Source organism: Gracilinanus agilis, chromosome 2 (assembly GCF_016433145.1).
Source record: "Gracilinanus agilis isolate LMUSP501 chromosome 2, AgileGrace, whole genome shotgun sequence".
Lineage (NCBI taxonomy): Eukaryota > Metazoa > Chordata > Mammalia > Didelphimorphia > Didelphidae > Gracilinanus > Gracilinanus agilis.
The window spans coordinates 45,908,725-45,931,378 of record NC_058131.1 but is presented as its reverse complement, the minus strand read 5'-3'; the positions used below and the strand labels follow the sequence as shown (position 1 = coordinate 45,931,378).

General features: G+C 40.4%; 1 protein-coding gene across 1 annotated transcript in view; it reads left to right on the top strand.

Moving 5' to 3' along the window:
- ZFHX3 (zinc finger homeobox 3) overlaps positions 1–22,654 on the top strand; it is a 327,427-nt gene that overhangs the window by 145,521 nt on the left and 159,252 nt on the right. The gene's annotated exons all lie outside the window — the stretch shown is intronic.

The window sequence follows — 22,654 nt, the reverse complement described above, 5'->3', positions numbered from 1 at the left end:
TTGGTGATTTCCTCACAGCCAAGTTGAGTGACTCAGTTATTCTCTAACCTCGGTACTCCATCTCCCATTACTTTTGTGTTTTTACAAGCATGCCTCATATATATTCCTTACCCACCCTTATCATCTTCAGTACAGCTAAGGGATTCTCTCCTCTGTAAGACCTTCTAGGAGTCCGCTTTTTGTTGATGCTCTCTCTTTCTCTTAATAATTCCTTGTATTTACTCATCTGTGTACCTGTTGTATCTGTCAACCAATCCTTCCTTTTCCCCTTATGTACCCATGTCCTTCAGGGCAGAGAGACTTTAATTTTTATCTTTATAGCACGTGTTTATTAGCACATGGTTGTCCTTTGATAAATGTTTGTTAATTGAATCTTTTGAATTAAATTAATTTTTAAAGGCAACTAAAATTGAGATTAAATTTAAAAGCAATATTCAAATGATGGGTACATTTCTTTCATAGTGCTTTGCCCATAGTAAGTGCTTAATGTCGGAATTGAATTGACTTTATTACCGCTCTCTTCTTTCTCATCTCTTCTAGCCAAGATTGCTTTTTTCTTTTTTGTTTTTTTTTAAATACTACTTAAAACCTTTGACATCCTGCAGAAGATATTGGATTTTTATTTCTTACCCATCTTGTCCAGAAAGCTTATTAGGATCATAGGACCAATCTATCTGGCTTTGGATACACCGCTTGTTACACAATTATGCCTTTATTTCAAAGAATTAATGTTGGGGGCAGCTAGATGGCTCAGTGGATTGAGAGCCAGGATAGAGACAGGATGTCCTAGGTTCAGATCTGACCTCAGATACCTCCTAGCTGTGTGACCCTAGGCAAGTCACTTAACCTCCTTGTCTAGCCCTTACCCCTCTTCTGCCTTAGAACCAATGCACAGTATTAATTCTAAGATGGAAGAAAAGGATTTTTATTATTTTAAAAAAAAAGAATTAATGTTGCAATCTTTGTGATGAAGGAAGTAACATTATTCTAGATATATTCATGCCCACCTGTGGTCTCATCCTCCAGAATAGATTAGAAATTTGGGTTTATCATTGGGGATGCTGGAAACCAATTTTCTCCCTAAATTCTTAGACTGATACAAAAAGTATTATTGAAAGGGTGGGCAATGCTATGGGGTTTTGATCCCAATTAAGACTATTCTAGCTCACTTTGCCCTGACTTTATAAAGCACTAAATACAAATCTAACTTGGTGTACTTGAATTGATGCTTCTAAGTTCCAATCACTTTATGAATGTGAATTCTAGTGGTCCCAGAAAGATACTCTGTACTGAGTCAATGCCAGCCCTTAAGTGTGCTTTAGTGGGTACTATTTGGTAGTTATGAATGTTAGACCTCAAAATCTGTTTGTACCCATGGTGGGATTTCCCCCCTTCATATTTAATATGTCATACAAAGACCTGTTATTTCCACCCCCCCAGACTGAAAATTATTTCAGAATACCCCCACCCCCACCCCTTTTCCCTTCTGAACAGCAGGGAAAGGGAGAGGAGACTTTGTGGGACACTAGGCTAGACTTTTTAGGCAAGCCAAGTGGATTTGATCCCAGGACTGTGGTTTCCTCACCATCCTAGACATTAGTCAGAATGTGTTACTTTGCAGCCAGCTGTGGTTTAAGAAGCATTGTGTGTAATGAGTTGGCTAGGGATGGGGATTCACAAGTGTTTGTTCTTTTTCTGTTTTTTTTTTCTGACTGTGCTTTGACCATTTTTTTTATATTTCCCTGCTCTTACTATGTTCCCATTAATGCAATCCAAAATTACTAGCGTAGGAGAACTGAATGATTGTTCCAGAGAAAGCAGTTCTGTCTGCCATCCAACTTCACTGCATCCAAGTTTGGAACCCACCCTTGCCTTCTACTTCAATGTTATTTCTCTATAAAACCATCATAATCTTAATAATTGGGGAGTTTCTGGTCAAAGCTATGTCCAAGTGGTCACTAGTCATAGTCTGTTCTATGTCAAAGGTTTTTTAAAGTAGCATTAAAAGGAATCCTAGCTGGAAGAGGGATGAGAGCGAAGGGAATAAGTAGAGAAGTCAACCCAGTTCAAACATTAAGCACTCACTGTGTGCAAGACATTTCATGTTAAGTTGAGGCTCCTCTGAGGATTTCATAGTCTTTGGGTGACATGTCTAACTTCAGATTTTCCTGTTCTCTTTCAATTTATCCCATAAAGTGCTCTAAGATTGCCCTTTGCCCTGAAAAAATCCTGACCACCTCCCACAAAGACACCCTTTCATCTTTGTCTTTCTATTCTTTTTTTTCTTCTGAGAAAATGGCAGGGGGTGGGTAGGAAGGAGGAACTTCACCTGGGGAAAATTTAGACAGCAGCGACAAAGCCTAACTCCACCGAGGGGAGAGTAATTATGCAGCTAATTAATCGAACAGATGTCATTTTAAGTACTTGTTTCTTCATGCTTTGGTTGCACACATGACATGCTGGCATTAGACTCTTGAGAGCCTTTTGAAAAAAATGCCATCACACTAGACTTGAAGGTGAACCCTGTTTTCTTACTCTTCATTCTTTCAGGGTCAACTTATGTCCTGTCTTTTCCCCTTGGTTCCCTCCACTTCTTCTGGCCTGTAATGATCTCTGCTCTCAGGCCTTAATAAACATTTCTTTCTCAACCAAAATGAAAGCTTTCCAGTGGCAGGGAATATGTCATACTGGTTTGGATCTATAAGATTCCAAAGTGCTTGAGAGCAAGGATCATTTTTGTTTCCATTATTATTGATTGATTGTACCAAAGTGGTGGCCATGGAAATAGAGATTAATGAACAGTTAGAGATTTTGCTGAGGTAGAATGAATAAGATCCACCACCTCTAGCCACAGTGTCTTATATGCCAGCCCCTTCCTCCCACCAGCTTATCACATCTAGAATGGTGGATGGTTAGGGAGCCAAGGTGTTCTAGAGTAGTAGTTAGTAAGAGATTTAAGGGATAGACCATAGGATTAAAGCTTCCCATGAAGAAATATCAGTGTAAATAGGAAGAATAGAGGAATCAAATAACCCTGAAATGGGTTTAGTGTGAATGGGAAAGGAGGATTAGGAGGTTGAGGTCAGAATAAAAATTTGAAGTTCTGGATCCTCTCCTCTGTAAATGACTCAAAAATATAAGAGATGAAGAGGCCTAAGGAGTGCCATTGTGTGGAAGAAGTGAAGTGGAAGTGACCTGAGGTCTTTATTCTTATTTGTTATTGTAACTGACCTTTGTGAGTAGTTCTCAAAAGGTAAGTACATCAGCAAGAATAGTTCTACCTTGGAGAATGATGTCAGGGGGATAGTTGTAGAGAGAAAGACCATTAAAATCAAAGAAGTTGGAAGAATGACCTTGAGGTCAGTAGATGAGAGCAATAAGGATGGAGAGAGAATGTGAGATAAGTGGACAGCATAGACCTCAGATGAGGATCACTGAGGGATATGGAGAGTAGAATGATCTGGAAGTGTCAGTGAGAACAAAAACCATGTCTCCCTTTCCTTTGGCCCTAGGAATTGCAGCTCAGAAGTTGAGAGAGACCCCCCCATACCTGGCCCCAACCAAATCAACGTGTAATCATCCAGATTTTCTTAAAAAGCTCTAGGGAGGGAAGTCTGCCTCCTTCCCAGGCAGACCATTTTCAGTTTTTCTTTACATCAAACCTTAGTCTACCTGTATTAACCTGTTCTTCTGCTTAGTCTCAGAAGGAAAAGTAGAGTCAACAGAATACTGTAGAAGTCAATTCCTTTTATCTTTCACAAGACAGCTGTTCAGATACTTGCCAGCCATCATCCCCTCTCTGCCCCCCCCCCAAGTCTTCTCTTCTTCCAGCTAAGCACTCTCAGTTCCTATGAATAATCCTTCTTTGGCATGATCTCAAGGCACCCGACCCATCCTGGGTCTTCCTGTGGATGCTCTTCACCTTATCAGGTGGGAAGCCTAGAATTCAACATAGAACTTAAGATATGATCTCTCCACTGTGCCTGGCACATAGTAGCATTTAAATAGTTTTTGATGGGCTTGATGAGCACAATGGGACTCTTGCCTATCTGGTCCTAGACCCTGTGCTCTCCTTTATGCAATCCAAGTTGACTTTTAGCAATCTTGACTTCCATATTACCTGTTGCTTCCATATTCACCTTGTAGTTAACTAAAACCCTTATGTATTTTTTCTGTTGAATTTCTGTGTAGCCAGACATCTTTCTCTTTGTATTTGTGAAATCCATCTTAAGAACCCAAGTATAAGACTTCATTTATCCCTAAAGAGTATTCAGGATTCAAATTCTAGTTCTGCTCCCTTCTAGCTATGTAGTTTCTTTCCTCTTGGTCTTAGTTTCCTCATCAGTAAAATCAGTAGGTCGGATTAGAAGATCTCTAAGAACCCTTCCAGTTCTGTCTTCTACTCTCTCACACCCAGTTGGGGATTTCATCATCTTATCATCTTCTTGCTGATGATTACCAGACCCCTCTATCTAATCTTAGTCTCTCTCCTGGGCTCCAGTTTTGCAATACCAACTACCTGTTAGACACAATAAACGGTATTTCCTAGAGGCACCTCACGCTCAATCTGTGTCAAAGAAATTACCATTCTCAACTCGGGCGCAATCTGTGTCAAAGAAATTACCATTCTCAACTCACCCTTCTTCCTTACCAACCCATTCTTCCTAATTGTACCTTCTTCCTTGTCACCCAGATCCACGGCCCCCAATTTGCTGCCTCGCCTGCTCAGTTTCCTCTTCTCATTTCCCCCTTTCACGTATCCTGTATGATATATTAAATAAGGTTCTTCTTGTAGTAGGACTCATCCCAGAGAGAAGAGGCTGATGTCTCGAATGAAATTTTGAGAGACTTTTTTTTGCCAATAGGGCACCCCTCTGAATGCTTGACACTGTGTATTTGGCTTTTCGAAGGATAGTTGAGCTTGAGGTTGTATGTTTTGGACTGTTTACATTTGTATCCCTGACAATACCACAGCATTTATAAAGGGAGTGAGAGGGGAGAGACTGAACATAGCAGTGAAATGATAACAGAGGACTGTGCAGGGGAATCCACTTAACACCATAGTGTTAGTAACATGGATGAGTTAACATTGTCTTGAAAAGCTTCCTTCATTGTTTATTTTTGTATCCTTGCTTTCTGCCTTGATATCCCTTTCTCATCCCGTGTAGTGAACACCTGCAGTAAAGGATGCAAAACAGAGACTGTGGTAACCCTTCGTTTGCAATTATTTATAAATGTTCCAGGTTTCTCAAGCTGAAACTTTCCCTAAGCCCCCTTCCTCCTTTAGAAGGAAATCTCCTTAGCCATTGGAATTCTTAAGAATGTTTACTCTCTTCCCTTTTTTCCACTAGCCTGTGAGTTCCTTGAGAGCAAGGGACTGGATTATCTCTTGCTTTTTCTTTGACATATAATAAATGCTTGTTGACTTGATTTTTTTTCTTTCCATTTGGTAGTAAACATTAAACTGCATCCATTTGGGGACTTCAGTTATAACTTTGAGTTGCCACTAGGAGTGTCATTTTCCTCTCGGTTTAAAGAAACAAATGTGGAACAGATTTTAACATCTGAAACCACTGTTAAAGAACATATGCAATAGAAAATCCTCCCAATTTCATTGCATGATTGATGGTTAGATCAGTATGGGCAGATCTGGAAAGGATACCTGTGAATAACAAAGCACTTCTTTGTCCCCGCCCTCTGGTATTTGGTCTACACTGGAAATGAAGAGTGAAAGCTTTGGCAAACTGAGTTCAGTACTGGTGTACAGAGGTGTCCCTGGGGAGTGTCCATTTTAGTTTTCTGTGATCTTCTTTGCAATCTTTTGCTTTTTTTTTTCTTTGTCCTTATTTTTCGGTCTTCTGGAAACACTTCCAGAATTAAATACAATTGAATGGCAATAAAATGTCAGTGTTGCAGATTTGAACACAAACCAGGAAATGCAGTTTCCAACATACTCATTTCACTTATGTCACAATTTGTAGCAGCCAGGGTGATATTGTGATGTGTCAGATGTATGGAATCAGTAAAACTTGTCTGTTCATGCCGAAATTTACATTTTGTGGCATTGGATGAAGGTAGATTAAATTTTTTTTTTATTTTTTTGTATACTCTTAGGTTTTGGCAACCCAAACTTTGGGTTTATTTATGTTTTCCTTTTGAAAAAATTGAGTTTAGTCTACTTGGAGCTAAGACACCCCTAGGCCAAATGTCAAACATGCATGGGTGCATGTGTTCCTCCTCTCCCTGCCTGTACTCTAAAGCAGCATGTTAAGCAAAGCATAAATAAAATCATTTAACACATGGCGGGGAGGGGAGTTTGAGGAAGCGTGGCACCAGTCTCCTTAATTCATTTTTATTTCTTTATGTTTTTATGTTGTATCTCCAAATAGAATAGAAGCTTCTTGAGGGCAGGGGCTATTTCCTTTTGGTTTTTGTGCACCCCCTCAAAGCTAGCTTTGCTCCTCCATCTCAGAACTTGATTGGCAAAGGAAGGGAATTATTTTACGAGGTAAATAAGTGGAGGGTTTGGTATATTGGGGCAGGGCTGAAATGTGAGGAGAGAGAGATTAAAGTTCTCCCCCTTTTCCCCCCCATGTGTGTGTGTTTTTAATCTTAGGGTCTCAGAGCTCTCTGTAAATCACTGTTACTGTAGTTGATTCAGCATAATTGATGCGGCCTCATTTCCCACAGCTGATGAGGATTATATCAGCTTGGTTTAACAGTCTCATTTTCTACTCCCAATGCACACTTGTTTTAATGTGTTTCAGTTAATGAGGTAGAAGAGAGAATGAGGTGTTACTGTTTATACACAGACCGTGAATCTGGGCAGAGCACTTCTGCCAGAGCTCTCTTCTCCCTCTGAGGAGGATCCAGGAGGGCAGGAGCCACCTTCTTGGGCCCTATTGCTGAGACAACAGTTTTTCTTAGCCCAGGGGGCCTGCCAAGGAGTCCTAGGAATGCCTGCTTCTCTTCTGTGGGAGTTTCCTACCTGCGGAGACATAACTAGAAGGTCAGGTGGCCATGCCTTGAATAGCTGTGGTTCCAGGGTAAGGAAAGGAGATTTGATCCCATTCAGCACACATGTTCTAAACATTTTTTAGTTTGTGTGTGTGTGTGGGGGGTGCCAGTGAGGGGCTGGAGAGTCAAAGAAAAATAATAACTCTGTCCTTGCCCTCAAGGGGTTTGCATTCTTCTAAGGGTGGCCCTTTCACTGTGTCTTGCAGGAAGAAGAGGATTCCAGTTGTAATAAGAGCTAGCATTTCTTCAGCATTCCCAAATGCTTTACAAATATTATTTTCTTTGACTTGTCCAGGAGCACACCAGCTAGTAAGGGTTGGGGGCCCAATTTGGATTTAGATCTTCCAGATCCCAGAGGCAGCCAGCCACAAGGGCGCCTCCAAAAAGTGGGAGGTGAGAAAGTGTGTTGCAGGCCTGGGGAATTGCTTTCAGGAATGGAATGTCTGAGTCAGCCAGAGAGCTTCGTGAGATCTGGGCATGGCCACTAGTCCAGTTGGGTGAGAATGCCTCAGGTAGGAGGGGGAGGAGAGGAAGTCCTGCTGGAAAGGGAGTTGGGAGCTAAATTGTTGAGAAACAGAAAGGAAAGGCTTGGTTAGTGTTTTTGTCCTTCCCGTGGGCCAAAAGGAAAGAGCCCAGCAGGCGAATCAGAGCCCAAAAGGCACCCTAGGCTCTTCCACCTGAGGGGTGCTGACTCTCTCTTGGATTTTTGGTTTCCCTCTCCTAGAAATCACTCCAGGGACCTGCCTGGAGGTAGCAAGAAGAGTCACCTACTGTTGCTAACTGCCCCTGGAGAGAAGCAAAGGGGATCATGCTTCCTCTGGACCCATGTGCTTTCTCTAAGAGACTTGGGCAGTCCTGAGGCTTAGGGTTAGCTTTGCATATATTTAAATCAAAAATATCTGGGTTCACAAGAAATGAAGTGGGTGCATGGCTCTGGAGGGTGGCATCAAGCCACAGTGGGAATCCATCTTCAGAGCCAGCTTTAATTGTTTTTAAAAGCTGCCCCCCAAGATTGGGAAAGAGGGGAGAGGGCTGCCATTCCCCCCACCCCACCCCAGTTTTTCGAAGAGGGCTTAATGAGAAGCAGCCATAAATAGTTAAACCTGTTATCTAACTTTTGGCTCGGTGCCAGGCCCGGCACGAGCTGGCTGAGAACACAGCTCCACAGGCCCGGCACATCCCAGCATTCCTGAAGGCAAAGCTGCCGTTGGTTTAAGCAGGAATTAAACAATTACCAAGTCTTAGTTCTCCCTACCTTCCGTGGATTGACTCTATAAATTGTCAGCCTGTTGACATTTTAATGCGAATTATGTCATGTGGTATCCCCTTTGATTTCGACATGCCTCAGTTTGTAAATACATGAGCCACTCAAAGGCTTGTGGTTAGTGTACACTCAGGAGGCCTCGGGCTTTTTGGTGGGGGAGCGAGTGAACCAGGGAGGGAGGGAGGGAGAGAGAGAGAGAACACAATGCAGAGAGTGTGCCTGGCATGGAAAGGCTTTTACAAGTTACCCAGTGAGGGCGAGAGCTCCAGGCGGCAGCAGCCGCCTCCCAGAGCCTGCTTTAAAGGAGCCGGGGCCCACAGAGTGCACGCTGCTCTCTTCCACTCACCCCTCCGCCGTGGATGGCGGAGGAAATGCTCCCAAAGAGCTCGCCTTCCGAGCCGGTGGGCGCCATGACTTTTGAGTGGGCATCTGTAGCCAACAAGAGAGTCATGCTTTCCTTTGGTCCGGCGCTTGGTCTCTCAGATCATTTCATCACCTTCAGCCTTTACAGAGCTTCACTTTTTCTGCCAGTCTGTAAATTAGAGTTATAACCCACCTCATTACCCTAGTCCAGGGAATCTTAATCATTTTCATGTGTGTCGCAGACCTCTTTGCCAGTCTGGTGAAGCCCAAGGACCTTCTTCTGAGAATCGTGTTTTTAAATGCCTGGAAAAACACATAGGAGTAGAAAGGAAACCTATTTTACTGAAATATTGTTCTCTAGATAATAAAGAAAACAAGTTCATGGACCCCAGGTTAAGTATGTCCTGGTGCGTCGGGGGCTTCAGGTAAATTAAATGATACGTTCAGCATTCAGCCATCAGGAGAGACACCACAGAGAATGCTATTTTGGGATGTATTTGAACTTGCATTTGGGGATTCCCTGCAGGAGGCTACTGTAATTCACATAGAGATATTTTGAGAAGAGATGAGAGAGAAAAGGAGGGAGAGAGACAGATTCAGAAGTTAAAAGGGTGAGGAGAGGGAATGAGTAGGAATTGGCAAGAACTGTTGGGCAGAGTGAAGAATTGTTTTCATGGAAATAAAAGGGATGGAAGTGTTGGGACCTGGAAAAAATTCAGAGAAACTGGTGGGAAGGTCCTTCTGAAAGGAGGAGAAACTTGGCAAAATACATTTGGAAGGGAATCTGCAAACTAGATCCTCAAAGACAGTTTTCTAACAGGAAGAATTGGGAAGCTCCTGAACCAGGACTTCTTGGCCTCTTTCTCTCTCCTTGACTCCCTGTTTCTGATTATAATTCTTTTCCTTCCATCTTAGAATCAATACTAAGTATTGGTTCCAAGGCAGAAGAGTGGTAAGGGATAGGCAGGGGGAATTAAGCAACTTGCCCAGGGTTACACAGCTAGGAAGTATCTGAAGCCAGATTTGAACCCAGGACTTCCTGTCTCTGGACCTGGTTTTGCAATCCATTGAATCACATTATTGCCCCTGATGTGACTGACAGTTTATTTAGAAACTTTTTATTAAGGACTAGCAAAATGGCAACAGCCTGCTTCTTGGGATTCCTTTGTATATGCTGCTGCCTAACCTCCCACCTAATTTGGGGTTAACTACTCCTTAAACTTGAAGTGCTTTCCCCAAAGAAAATTGACATGCCTGTGACACCCAGACCATTTCATTCTAGAAAACTTGAGAATGGTGGGTGAGTAATGGAAAGGATGGTCATTGATTTATAGAGAAAGGGTGGAATCATGTGGCCTTCTTCTGCCTGACTGTAGTGACTCTTGTGCTTCTCTGCCTGAATTGGAATTTGGCTGTCTTACAAAAATGTCATGGGATATTTAATGGCTACGGGTGGTCGGGACCTATTTCCCATGTGCTGAGTAATTCCAGTTTCATGTGTGAATAATACCCATATTAAAACAATTAGAGCTATATATAATCAGAAAAGGAAAGAGTGACCTAAAGCCCTGTGTATTAGAGAAACCATTGAGCTCTCTTGGGAAAATATTGGCCTCTTCCATGAAGACTTAAAATACGGGAATCTTTTCAAAGCCTTTTGTTCCCTATCCATATTTTTAATGATTTTAACAGGAATTAAGGGTTGAGAAGTTAAGAATTGGTTGCTATCCTATCCATAGTTTCTTTGATTCTTTTGGAGTTCATTTGGAAGAGGTTATATGTGTCAGATAATCTTTCTGGGGACCACTGTTAACTCTGGGAAATTTAGCAAAAATCTCAGAACTAGGGACTCTGCCCCGTGTCTAGTCAGGGCACGTGTGTACAGGGCAAGACATAATGGGTAATTATTATTCCTTGTTCATTAAAAAGAAATCTTATGTTTGGATCATATAATTGTTGCTCTTGAATATACAAAATAGATTTGGCAGGTATTAAAATGAGCCTTTTTGGGGGTGGAATTATGACTTGTTTGCAACGTATAAATAGGTCTCCTTCCTTTTTTTAAAGGAGGCATAATTAATTTGGGGAGCAGCTAGGTCTGGAGTTAGGAAACCTCAGCTTCTCTGAGTTCAAATCCAGTCTCAGACCCTGGACCAGTTACTTCACCCTGTTGGCCTCAGTTTCCTCATCTGCCAAATGAGCTGAAGAAGGAAATGGCAAACTGCTCCAGTATATCTGTCAAGAAAATCCCCAAATAGGGTCACAAAGAGTCAGATATGACTGAGAGAAAAAACCCAACTAATTTTGTGCCTGAAAATGTTTATAGAACTTGTGTTGGTTTTTTACAAAGATGATAACTTTTAAGATGATGACAGTGGCCAATAGCAATGAGTCAATCATTAGCGTGCTAGGGCAACCAAAAATGCTATTGTCATCTTGGACTGCATTGGGAAGCATATCGTTCAGGAATAAGGAAGAGGCAATCTATTGGTCAGATCACATTTTGAGCACTGGGTTCAGTGCTAGGTGGAAAGCCATTGATAATGTGGCGAGCATCCTGATAAAGATATCCAAGAAGAGGAAGGACCTGTACTTCATGTTATATAGTTGAAAGAACTATAGATGGTGTAGCATGGGAAACAGAAGAATTGGGGTGGGGCGAAGGGAGAGAAAAATAGTCTTATTCAAGATTTGAAGAATTTAGCATGTGGAATTTTGGTTAGACTTGTTCTGGTTGGCCCCAGGGGAATGAACTAGGTAGGACCACAGGATAGAAATGATAAGGAAGACAAATTTAGTCTTGATACCAGAAAAAACTTGCTCTTAGACCATCCCAAAGTGGAAGAGAATGCTTCAGGAGGTAGGTGGGTTGTCTCGAATTAGAAATCTTAGGGCAGAGTGTTCCAGGACCACTTGGAGTCACATCAGAAAGAGAATTCTTGTCCAAACAGCTAGTCACTGAGGTATGACCCTTCCTGCCCTGACATTCAGTGACTAATTTAAGACCTCACTGAGGGTTTGGAATGAAGGAGAGAGCTGGCAGTCTAGATAGCAGACGTGATTGTGCTGTAAATGATGGGGGCCATGGCATGGGATTGATAGAGGGGTTGAGACAAAGGCAAAGCCCTGGTTACCCCACCTTCCACAGGATACCCCAGAGTTGCTGATTCTGGTGCACAAGTATATTTATGTCAACAGCTGAGATAGCTACATCCTCTGTCAACCTGGCTCCATCCCTATGTTTGTCCAGAGGGCAGGCAGAAAAGGGTTGAAGTGCTAGAGTGATGCTGGGAGAAACATGTTGGAGGTTAGTTTAATAACAAATTAAAAAAAAAAGACAAAAGGTTGGTGGGGAGAAGAGACTAGGGAATGAACAAGAAAGGTTTCTGACAATTAACTAATTCTCCTTGCTCTAACCCATGACAGAATTAATCACACATTAACACACTGACAGCAAAATTAATGTCATATGCAAATTAATGTTGTAGGGCTGGCATTCAACAACTTGTTTTCTTTTGAAGGCCAATGCTGTAGTGCCTCTCCTTGGTGCCAGCTCATTGGTTGGTGTAGGTACCACCCTCATTTTACCTGAACATCTTCTGTTTTAACTTGGAAACAGAACCAACATCTTAGTCACCAGCTTGAAATCACTTCCATTTAAATTAACAGATACCTTTCCTCATGGATTCAAGGGGGAGGGGGGGACAAACAGAACTAGGAATAAAAGAGACCATTGAAGGATTTGAATTGCTGGTCTTTTTAGATTCTTTGTTGGGATCTTTTCAAATTCTGTTTTGAAATTGAAAATGCCTGTATCGAACTGGCAGTCACCCAATAACCAGCCCACCTCAATTAATACAATTAAATTAGAGCTTGGCTTATAGAGAATAATAGAAACTATAGACATTTCAACCTTGGAGTGCTAGTCTCAGATGAGGAGTTGAGATTAGGGAGAGACTCGATTAGTCTGGTTAAATCCGAAGTTAAATTCCAGAGTCAATGAAGAGAGTTAAGATGCCTTCCAAATAAGGGAATGGAAGCACTTTTGGGGGCTGGGGCATGTGTTTTAATTTTCATTTTGTGGGTTGATGAGATTCTTTGTACTTGTTTTCATGACCTGTACATGGGAGATAATTTGATATAGTGAAAAGAATATTAGATTAGGAGTTTAAAATCTTCCATTCTAGTACAGACTCCGTCATGTCAACTTGGACATTCTCTTAAACTTTGAAACTTAGTTTCCACACCAATGGGAATGATCTCTGCCCTGGATGAGGTAATGGATGTGAAAGCACATTCTTTTTCTGAGTGCAATTCTAAAATAAGGTGATGTTATTTTATTATCAGGGTCTGTGTCTGCTGAATTTGAAGATAATAATAAGAGTGTGAAATCACCTTAAGAAGTAAAAAGCATCATAAAAACACAGGCTCACTTTAGTGACCAATAAAATATACTTTAGCCCTGTCCATATTTATCAATAACAAGCTTTAGTCCCAGACTAGAGAGTGAGAGTCTAATGTAGCAAGTTTAATTGTTCTCGTCTCTGGCTACCTAAAGCCATTTTTAATTAGAACTGATCCTGGCTTGTATTAGACAGTGGAGCCCAGCTCTACTTCTGAGATGTACACTGTACTCCTCTCATCGATGCAGAATAAAAGAATGTTAAAGTAGGGTATGACCTTAGACTTTTATCTAGTCCAAAAATCCTCATTGTGCAAATGGGGAAACTGAAGTCCCTGAGAAAATGACTTGTCTGTGGTCCTATAGTTGATGAATGACAGAACCCAAGATCCCTAGTTCTCACTGCAGTGTTCATTCTAGCCTCTTGCCTTGGAGTTGATGGAGATAGTGCAGAGCTGGGAGGCTGGAAAGGACCAAGATCAGATTTGCCCAGAATAAGAGAAATGAGGCAGGTGATATGATGTGAAGTAGGCTGACGAAGAGACATGGAACCACATTTAAGTGACTTATCAAGGGGATAAGTAAGTTTGGGGAAAGTGACCTGCCTAAATGGTAATCACATCTTTAAGTAATTGTAATAGGGAAGTGAGGAAAATAGTCAGAAAAGTGATGCCAGGTCAGATGTCAAAGGTATCTGGCTTTCTATAATAGGTGAAAATGCCTATTGTATTGTAGATAATGTAGATAATAAAAGTAAACCTTGGCCATCGTGCCATCAGCTTAAGAGCAAACTTTTTCTTGGCCCATGTTTCTGGTAACTACTTCCCCTTGAATGTGAAAATGCTGCCTCCATTTGCCTGCCAATGGAGTTCTGTGTTGTGCTTCATTTCTGCTGATGCTGCAGTCATTTGGAGGGGCCTATGGTTGAAACGGTAGAGGATGTGGCACCCCAAAATGCCTCCTTTAAGACAAAGAACTTGTGTAGAAATTGAACAATGAAGAGCAGGATGAGCATGTCTTTGCTGACTTTTGAAAGCCAGATCTGTGCTGGTTGCATATCTGTGCATGTGGTCAGTTCTTTTTTTTTTTTTTTTTTCTTATCTGTCCCTGGCTGAGATGCTGCCTGCTATCAATGGGGGTAGTTAGGAAACCAATAGAGGCCTACTCTCTGCTTCCCCAGGACAAGCCTGGGGCCACTTTCTTAGGACAGTATACCACTAGGAACATGAGAGGCAAGTCAAACGTCCCTCTTCCTTCCCTTGTCCTTTTCTCCCTTCCAAACCCCTTGAATTCTTCCTTTATGGGCTTCATTGTGATTTTCTACCTAGAAAATATTCAGAAGAGAATGTAATGTTCCATTAGCCAACTATTTCTGTTGTGCCTACCATCTTAGAACTTAGCTACATTGACAGAAGTGTGAAATGAATCTAAACAAAGAATAAGATCCTTTTGGGTGTTTTCCCAGAGTGCATCTGAATAACTCTACTTTTCACTTTTATTTTTGAACTCCTCTCCCTGCCAGCACTCACTGAAATGAGTTCAGCCCCATTATACCTCCTAAAACCAGAGATACCTTATTCTAGACTTTTGATGCAGGAGAAGCTGGGAATGTGGAGTATTTGGTCCTGTAGGGAAGGGTGAACATGCTCTGATTTCTATCAAGATTTAGTACTTAGTCCAGCAGTGAACCAAAAAAATGTCATTTTGCTTTTCAGAACATTGGTTTTGTCTTCTATAAAATAAATAGGAGTGGTGAAGCTTTGTGCTCCCTACCTTATAGGTGTATTCATGATCACATCTTGTGCTTAAGGCATTGTGTTAGGTACATGCTGTGCCCTCAAGAAACTTCCATTGTATTGTTGTAAGGAAAACACATCATATTGCTGTGATTTGTTGATACAACTTATGAATGGGTCCGTAATTTGAAATACCAAACTTTAAGTTAACTTTGTTCATGTTCCCCAGAGCATCCTGGACCAAGATTGTTCTTGAAGATCTTCTAGACTCTAGAGCTTTATCTGATTTTGTTTCTTTCCTTCTCCTGAGGAAATGGTTACAAGAAGCTTCTTTTGAATCTTATACTTTCACAACAATTGCTTGGTGGTACTAGAGTAAGGATGGGAAGAAGAAATGAACTCGATTTAGGACTTGCAGAGGCCATCTAGCCCAGCCTCCTCCTTAAAGCAGAGTATTTTTTCAGTCATTCCATACAGGTCATCTGGCCTCTGCCTAAGCATTTCTTGTTTCAGGGATTTCAGTACTCTTTGAGAAACTCTGCCATCCAAGAAGATTGAGTTGATTCTATATATGGTCTGACCAGGTAGAGTGCAATGGAATTATCACCTCTACCCACTCTTGTTCTGGATACTAGGCTTCTGTTGCTGCATCCTAAAACATAGGTAGTTCTTTTGACTGTTAAATTATACTTTTGACTGGTCTTATATTGTATACATTTACTTAGAGGCCACTAAAATGCCCTGATCTTTTTCACATGAACTGCTGTCTCACCGTTTCACTTCCACATTTACTTAAGCAATCTTGGTTGAAGGATAAGTCTTGTATACATGAAGCAAGATTTGAATGGGATAAAACCATATATGATAATATAATCCAGTGGCCAAATGTATAGTATAGACAATGCATCCTATAGACTAAAAGGGACAGATTTTCTTCCCCAGATCTGCAGGACTGCTAAGTGCCACCTAGTATTTAGATCTTTCATACCTGCTTCACATATGTCTTCCCCTTTTAAAATCTTTTTTTGGGGGCATCAATTTGAATTCCCTTCATTTTAACTACATTCTTGAGTCAATATTAGACCAAGGGTTCTATCTTAGTGTGAATTTAAATGAAAGGGTCTAGTTTCGGGGTTTCTAACTATCTTTTTCCTCTCCTAAGGTTGCTTTGGAAGCATGAGCCCTACTTATTTTCATGCTGTTACCTTTTTAAAAATATATATATGTTTATATATATATATACATATATATATAGTTTTTTAAGCCTTACTGTCATCCATGTAGCTTCCTTTCATTTGGTTATATATACTTGTTTCTTCTACAAAACTTATTTAGCTGTGTTTACTCAGATTGAATTTTAGCTTTATTTTCTACTCCCATTTCTAATCTCCCCAGGTCCCATTTATATTGTCTCTACCCTTGCCAGTGTGGGTAAAAACCTCCCAAATTAGCATCCTCAGAGAATTTAATTAACTTGCTGTTTACCAACCCTCTCCTTTCAAGATAATTAATGAGGATGTTAAATGACACTGGACCTGGTGCCGATGCTTCTCCCTGTGGCACCTGAAGAGATGCTTCACCAGGACTCAGCCCTTATTGGTTGATCATTGTCTCTTCGTTTTATTCTTCATCCCTATCTGGGGCAGATGGCTCAGTGCAGCTACCCTCCCACCCCAGCTACTTGCATTTAATTGAACCTTGATGTGATCCATCTATTTTTGGTTTTGCCATTTAAGTTATTGGCCTGATACCAGAGAGTAATGCTTTGTGTCCCCTTTGGTTATTCCTTTTTTAAAATTACTTGAGAGGACTAAGGTTGGCCTTTTGATGGAATGGGAAGTATTCTGACTTGATATTTCCTCAATAGATGGAATATGGAATATTTTCAATATGGAAACTCCCTCAATAGATACTGATCAGTACCTGTTGTTTAATTTATGGTACTAAATAATCTGCTCATGGGTTCACACAACCAGGATGTATCAGAAAGAAGACTTATTCCACAGCCTTTTAGACTCTTAAGATTAACCCTACATGCATTGCACCATGCTTCCTAAAAATTAGACAGGTACTAGGGATCTCCCATCTTCAGCACTGTCTTGAAACCTTTTTTTCCCCAAAGTCTCTAAGAATTGCAGAGATTCTTTCTGATTTCATACAGGATATAAGAAACCATTGTGTGTTGCTGACTTACACTTTAGAGCATTGAAATGAATGCAAGGCTATACTAAATGTCTATGTCAGTTATTTGCTGAAGGGTACCTCTGGCACACATTGAAAACTGCCAGTCAACTTCTTGCATTGTGATATATGTAGTAGGAAAAAAAAGTCCTGGATTTCATCCTTAGGGTTCAGAGATCTGGGTTTGGATCATGGTTGCAATGCTTTAGGATCATAGGATTTAAGTGGGGCTAGAAGGGATCTTAAAATCACTTAGTCCGGCCGATTTACCTATTGCAAGACCCTGGACAAGTCATTTCCCTGGGCCTCAGCTTCTTCAAATATAAAATGAAGGGGATGGGCTAGGTGATCTCTTAGAAAAGAGGGGTCAAACCTGTGGCCACTGAACACAGGTTAAAAATGTAATTGGGAAATATTTAACAAAATAAGTAAATTTACATTAGAACATTAATGATGTTAAATGTGGTTTTCCAAGTCATGTGGCTCTTTCTGTACAATTTACTGGCCCCCATTTCTATTTGAGTTGGACAGCACTGTCTTAGGGAATGCTAAATCCTATGGTCCTATAATAGGAAATCAGAGGACCAGGATTCCCAATCCATCCCTTGAGCTTGGGTAAGTGGCCTAACCTCTGTGGACCTTTGTTTCTTCGTTTGTACAAATAGGGGATTGGCAAGATTAATAGGATCATAATATTAGAGCCAGAAAGGATCTTATAGGAAAGAGATCAATTTATTGGTCTCGTTTTATCTATGATCTCACTGGTTAGTTTATTATCTAACCTTTCTTTTTAGTTTCCTTAAATAGTTTGTCCAAAGTCAGAATTTGAATCCGGGTCCTTTGACTTTTGATCTAACGCTCTTTCTGCTGTACTATTCTTCCTTCGATATTATCCTTGAAGACAGCTACATAGCACAATGAATAGAACAATAGCCTTGTAATCAGAAAGACCCAAGTATTGGGCATGTCACTTAATCTCTTTCTTAGTTTCCTTATCTCTAAAATGGGGATAATAGTAGTGCTGACTTCCTGGGGGTTTTGTGGGAATCATGAGATAATGCTTATAAAAATATTACTTTACAAACCTTAAAGTGCTCTGTTAATGCTACTTATTATTATTATCATCATCCTCTTCCAGTTTGAAATGCTACAATTCCTTCCTTTGACTCTACCAACATGCATCTTCCTAAGGGAATACAAACATTTTAATATTGTACTAATTATGACATAATTAGGATGGTAAAGTTTCTAAGTGTTTTTATGTCATATCATGCATTTTAAATCCAAATATAAATGACTTGGATTATCCGTGCGATTGAGCACTCCATTCATGCAGATAATTGAGAGTTGACAGCGTCATTTTCCCCCAATTACTTACTGATTGTTTCTTGTCTCTCTTTCTCATTGTAACACGTGGAGCTGCTTTTTAAATAGCTATGTTAATGTCCTCATTAATTTTACCTTTTCTTCCAATTAATAAATATTAACTCCCATGACAACACTAACTTGATGTTTCCTGTGACCCTATACATTATTAAATCCCATAATTTTCTTTTCCTAATACAGCTTTGTTTTTTGGTCCCTTTCTTCACTTGAAACTAGACTGACTATACTTTTTTTTTCCTCCAAAGGGGCTTTTAGTTGTTTCATTGGTGTGCTAAGGTGGACCCACCAACAAGGTGGGTTTCAGAAGATTTGAAATTGCAAGCTCCATCTCTGACATGGGCTAACTGCGAGATCTTGGACATGTCATTTGTAAAATGACTATCCTCCCTACCTCATAGTATTTTTGTGGAAAACAATGGAAGGATGTAAAAATGTTTTGAAAACATATATGCTGTTGGGTGGGGATGGAGGGAGAGAGAGAGAAAGAGAGAGAGAGAGAGAGAGAGAGAGAGAGAAAGAGAGAGAGAGCGAGCGCACGCACATGCTTAAGTTTACAAAATAATATTAAGAAAACATTAAACTAATTGTTAAATGAAAGCATATTTTCCTAAAGCTAAACAAGTATATGCTAAGAAAAGATTATTGCAAATTTTCTGAGATGATGTTTGTGTTTTAGAAGAGAGACTATGAGACATAATAAGATTTATAGGGATCACAAGCAGGGACTTTGTTTTTCCTTATTTTTTTTGTTTTTTTTGGAGAGTAGATGTCTAAAGCTGAGTTATTTTTTATTCCTGCAGGGCAGAGAAGGTGGATAGTTGTTAGCTATGGTGTTATCCACCATGTTTTGTTGGTTAAATCTTGTGGATATGTAATTTGTATCATTTGCATGTACAATGTGTCATTAGGGCTAACACTAGTTTTTATCCCACTTTTTTAAAGAAATTGTACCCTTTTTAGTGTTGTGCTACTAAATAGAATGCTGTTACCTAATTTCTCATAGCTAAAAACATAAAACAAAACAATGAAATTAATCGTTCTTCGTTTATTTGCAGCATTTGACATTTGCTTTGCAATCTTCCTCATGTCAAGTTTCCACATCTTACTTTCTTTGGTTCATGAATACAATACAAAAGACAAGGAATTTCTTTTCATTTCCCTCTTGCTTAGAATTTGATTTATCAGCTGAAAGCAAGAATTTTTCAGAAAATCATTGAGTGACAGAAAACTGTGATATAGCCTTATAATAGAATGTACTAATACATTTGAGAATAACTGTGAGTCAGGAAATGACTCAATTCACTTTTCATGACAAATGTTTATTAATTACGTACGATATACAAGACATGCTTAGGTATGGACCCTTCCAAGGATCTTATTAATGTGGTTATTTCCTCCATCATTGCAGAGATGTAACACGAGTGCCTTCTCACACTGTTTAATTATTGTCCATGTCATCTATAGAAGAATGGACTGGAGGTCTTCCTTCTAGTTCTTAGAACATTCCATGGTTATAGATAGAGTACATGAACCTTTTCTCTGTCTTCTCTTATTCTTAGACTAGCCCATCTCCTTTGCTGATCATATATTTCTTAAATATTATCTTTTATTCACATCTTGTACCCACATCGTTAGTAATAGCCGTCATCTTCTTTACCTCTCCAACATCAATTTATACTTCTCCAGAGATGACAATATTCCACGATTATCAACCATAATAGATTACTGAAAGAAAAGTGGTATGTTTTTTGAAGGAGCATCTTAGGACAGTTGAAAACAGTTTCTCAAATATAAGCCAGCAAATTCTTCTCCTCCTTTTCAAGTTTGGGTCCACTTCAGTCATTCATCTGAAATGCCTGTCTAAGAAGCATGTTCTGATGTACCAACTCACTGGCTGCCCATCCAAGTGTGGATGATAACCTGAACAATAAGCATTCTTTCTCCATTTGTGGGAACTCTAAAGCTGATCTCCTTTTTAGTGTCTGTGGATTTCATTTTAGATACCCTGTAATATTGTGGGGCTTGATTCCATCAACATAATGGCAACCACAAATAGCATCTATTCTTTTCCATTTGGACTCTGTAGTATATTCTCGAGGAAATCTGTGAAAGTTTTTTTTTCTTTTTTAAACCTCCCTTTTGTGCCTTTATATTTATAATTAGAATCATGATCAGTTTTCTCTGTGTTTGATGGAAATAAGACCAAACAAATTATTTACTGCCTTCATAGAGTTTATAATCTAGTAAGGAAAAAATTTATAAACAATAAACACAAATTGTATTTTAAATAAGTATATATGAAACCATTCTTGATGACTTTCTTTTTTTCTTTCTCTTTATCTCACAACCTCTTGCACCTTCTCCCACTATCTCCTGCTTTACTGTGGTCTCTGATGAAAAGACAGCTCTTCTTTTATGTAAGGCCAATCCCAGTGCATATTTTCTCAATCCCTTCCTGCCTTTTCTATGAGCTTGCCCCCTCCATCTTTCTCTTTCTCTCTAATCTTCATTTTCTTCCTGTATACTGATTCCTTCTCTAATGCCTACAAATGTGACCAAGTATCTGTCATACTTTAATAAGAGGACAAAAAAACTCTCATCATATCCTACCATTCCCACTATTATCTTCTATCTTCCCTTTCTCAAACAAAGTCCTCAAAAAAGTGGACTATATTCATTGACTCCTCCTGGCCTGCTTCCTTCTAAACCCTCTGCCATCTGGCTTATCAACTTCTCCCTCTAAAGTTTCTGGTGATCTCTTCACTGACAAATTTGATGGCCTTTTTTTCATCCTTCATCCTTCTTGACTTCTGTGCTGTATTTGACTCTATTGACCACCCTCTTTCCCTGGATACTCTTTTCTTTCTGGATTTTTGCACCATTGCACTCTCTCCCTCCCTCTGTCTCTGCCTTTCTGGCTTTCTCTCTGTGTCTCTGTGTCTTTGTGTCTCTATCTCTGTCTCTGACTATCTGTCTCTCTCTCTTCCTCCTCCTCTCCTTCCCTCCCTCTCCTCCCACCCCCATGTCACAGCTTCTTCCCAATCACTTTTGCCAGATTATAACCAAATCACACACCTCTAACTGCAGGTGTCCCCCCAGTCTTTGTCCTGCCCCTTTTCCCTTTTCTCTCTTCTTTCTCTCATTTTGTGCCCCTGCAAATTCCTGTAGTTTTAGGGATCATCTCCATGAAGATGACTCCTGTCTCTACAGCTCTAACTTTAGTTTCCCTCCCAAATTCCAGTATTACATCCCCAATGACTGAGTAGAACTTTCCAACTGATTGTCCTATACACATCAAGAACTCAGCATTTTCAAAATAGAACTTAAATATTTTTTCCCTCAACCCACTCCCCTCCTGAGCTTCCCAATATCTTTTTTTAAAACCTTTATCTTTTGTCTTAGAATCAGTGCTGTGTATTGGTTCCTAGGCAGAAGAGTGGTAAGGGCTAGGCAATGGGGGTTATGTGACTTGCCCAGGGTCACCCAGATAGAGGCCAGATTTTTGAATCCACGACCCCCCTTCTCTAGGCTTTATGCTCTTTCACTGAGTCATCCAGCTACCTCCTTCTCATCATCCAGTTTCACAATCTTGGTCTCATCTTTGACTCTACTCTTCTCTCTCTCTCTCTCTCTCTCTCTCTCTCTCTCTTCCTCTCTCTCCCCTCCCCATAGCCAACCGCTTGCCATATCTTGCCTTTTCTAACCCTATAGCTTCCTTTGTCTACATCCTTTTCCTTTCCACTGACACAGGATCCACCCTCTAAGTTCAGACCCAATTACTTCTGGCCCAGACTATTGTAGTAGTCTCCTAATTGGCCTCTCTTCCTCAAGTCTCTAACATCCACAAGTGATTTTTCTAAAGTGCATGTCACCTCCCCCTTGCCCCCCAACTCATTAAACCCCAGGCACACCACGATCTTGCTATAAGCCTCTGTTTGGCATTTAAAGCTCTTGGCCTTACCCCAGTCCCAGACTTATTATAAATCATTCTCCTCCATATACTCTTTAATCTAGCCAAACTGGCCTTCTGGCTGCAAAGGAAGAGTTAGAGGGGCAGAGGATGCACAGAGATGAAAGACCACTCTCTCCCTGGGGTGACGGGGGGCAATGGGGAGACCTCGTGGGCAAATATATGGAAGCAAGAGTGAGTTTGGCAATAAAACAATGGTCTTGTTTGTCTGGAATAAGTGAAATAAGGCTGGAAAAGGGAGATTGGAGCCAAACTGACTGGCCTTGAGTGCCAGGCTAAGAAGGTTGTATTTAACCTTCCAAGAATAGTAATATCTGACCCCCTTAGTATTTTAA